Source organism: Mus caroli, unplaced genomic scaffold (genome assembly GCF_978045245.1).
Source record: "Mus caroli unplaced genomic scaffold, Mus_caroli_1 scaffold_25, whole genome shotgun sequence".
NCBI lineage: Eukaryota > Metazoa > Chordata > Mammalia > Rodentia > Muridae > Mus > Mus caroli.
In genome coordinates this window covers 4329162-4332235 of record NW_028227280.1, presented here as the reverse complement: position 1 = coordinate 4332235, position 3074 = coordinate 4329162, and positions in this window count along the sequence as shown.

Genomic DNA, 3074 nt, shown 5'->3' with positions numbered 1-3074 from the left:
TGCATTTCGTCTAATGCGGGTTTTTCAGTAAATTCTAAGTTTTTCAGTGCAACTCACTCATATACAATGTACTACACTGTGCATTTCGTCTAATGCGGGTTTTTCAGTAAATTCTAAGTTTTTCAGTGCAACTCACTCATATACTATGTACTACACTGTGCGTTTTCTTAAATTCTAAGTTTTTCAGTGCAACTCACTCATATACTATGTACTACACTGTGCGTTTCTTATATTCTAAGTTTTTCAGTGCAACTCACTCATATACTATGTACTACACTGTGCGTTTCTTATATTCTAAGTTTTTCAGTGCAACTCACTCATATACTATGTACTACACTGTGCGTTTCTTATATTCTAAGTTTTTCAGTGCAACTCACTCATATACTATGTACTACACTGTGCATTTCGTGTAATGCGGGTTTTTCAGTAAATTCTAAGTTTTTCAGTGCAACTCACTCATATACTATGTACTACACTGTGCGTTTCTTATATTCTAAGTTTTTCAGTGCAACTCACTCATATACTATGTACTACACTGTGCGTTTCTTATATTCTAAGTTTTTCAGTGCAACTCACTCATATACTATGTACTACACTGTGCGTTTCTTATATTCTAAGTTTTTCAGTGCAACTCACTCATATACTATGTACTACACTGTGCGTTTCTTATATTCTAAGTTTTTCAGTGCAACTCACTCATATACTATGTACTACACTGTGCGTTTCTTATATTCTAAGTTTTTCAGTGCAACTCACTCATATACTATGTACTACACTGTGCGTTTCTTAAATTCTAAGTTTTTCAGTGCAACTCACTCATATACTATGTACTACACTGTGCGTTTCTTATATTCTAAGTTTTTCAGTGCAACTCACTCATATACTATGTACTACACTGTGCATTTCGTCTAATGCGGGTTTTTCAGTAAATTCTAAGTTTTTCAGTGCAACTCACTCATATACTATGTACTACACTGTGCATTTCGTCTAATGCGGGTTTTTCAGTAAATTCTAAGTTTTTCAGTGCAACTCACTCATATACAATGTACTACACTGTGCATTTCGTCTAATGCGGGTTTTTCAGTAAATTCTAAGTTTTTCAGTGCAACTCACTCATATACAATGTACTACACTGTGCATTTCGTCTAATGCGGGTTTTTCAGTAAATTCTAAGTTTTTCAGTGCAACTCACTCATATACAATGTACTACACTGTGCATTTCGTCTAATGCGGGTTTTTCAGTAAATTCTAAGTTTTTCAGTGCAACTCACTCATATACAATGTACTACACTGTGCATTTCGTCTAATGCGGGTTTTTCAGTAAATTCTAATTTTTTCAGTGCAACTCACTCATATACAATGTACTACACTGTGCATTTCTTCTAATGCGGGTTTTTCAGTAAATTCTAAGTTTTTCAGTGCAACTCACTCATATACAATGTACTACACTGTGCATTTCGTCTAATGCGGGTTTTTCAGTAAATTCTAAGTTTTTCAGTGCAACTCACTCATATACAATGTACTACACTGTGCATTTCGTCTAATGCGGGTTTTTCAGTTAATTCTAAGTTTTTCAGTGCAACTCACTCATATACAATGTACTACACTGTGCATTTCGTCTAATGCGGGTTTTTCAGTAAATTCTAAGTTTTTCAGTGCAACTCACTCATATACTATGTACTACACTGTGCGTTTCTTAAATTCTAAGTTTTTCAGTGCAACTCACTCATATACTATGTACTACACTGTGCGTTTCTTATATTCTAAGTTTTTCAGTGCAACTCACTCATATACTATGTACTACACTGTGCGTTTCTTATATTCTAAGTTTTTCAGTGCAACTCACTCATATACTATGTACTACACTGTGCGTTTCTTATATTCTAAGTTTTTCAGTGCAACTCACTCATATACAATGTACTACACTGTGCATTTCGCCTAATGCGGGTTTTTCAGTAATATCTAAGTTTTTCAGTGCAACTCACTCATACAATGTACTACACTGTGCATTTCGTCTAATGCGGGTTTTTCAGTAAATTCTATGTTTTTCAGTGCAACTCACTCATATACAATGTACTACACTGTGCATTTCGTCTAATGCGGGTTTTTCTGTAAATTCTAAGTTTTTCACTGCAACTCACTCATATACAATATACTACACTGTGCATTTCGTCTAATGCGGGTTTTTCAGTAAATTGTAAGTTTTTCAGTGCAACTCACTCATATAATGTACTACACTGTGCATTTCGTCTAATGCGGGTTTTTCAGTAAATTCTAAGTTTTTCAGTGCAACTCACTCATATACAATGTACTACACTGCATTTCGTCTAATGCGGGTTATTCAGTAAATTCTAAGTTTTTCAGTGCAATTCACTCATATACTATGTACTACACTGTGCGTTTCTTATATTCTAAGTTTTTCAGTGCAACTCACTCATATACTATGTACTGCACTGTGCGTTTCTTAAATTCTAAGTTTTTCAGTGCAACTCACTCATATACTATGTACTACACTGTGCGTTTCTTATATTCTAAGTTTTTCAGTGCAACTCACTCATATACTATGTACTACACTGTGCGTTTCTTATATTCTAAGTTTTTCAGTGCCACTCACTCATATACTATGTACTACACTGTGCATTTCGTGTAATGCGGGTTTTTCAGTAAATTCTAAGTTTTTCAGTGCAACTCACTCATATACTATGTACTACACTGTGCGTTTCTTATATTCTAAATTTTTCAGGGCAACTCACTCATATACTATGTACTACACTGTGCGTTTCTTATATTCTAAGTTTTTCAGGGCAACTCACTCATATACTATGTACTACACTGTGCGTTTCTTATATTCTAAGTTTTTCAGTGCAACTCGCTCATATACTATGTACTACACTGTGCGTTTCTTATATTCTAAGTTTTTCAGTGCAACTCACTCATATACTATGTACTACACTGTGCGTTTCTTAAATTCTAAGTTTTTCAGTGCAACTCACTCATATACTATGTACTACACTGTGCGTTTCTTATATTCTAAGTTTTTCAGTGCAACTCACTCATATACTATGTACTACACT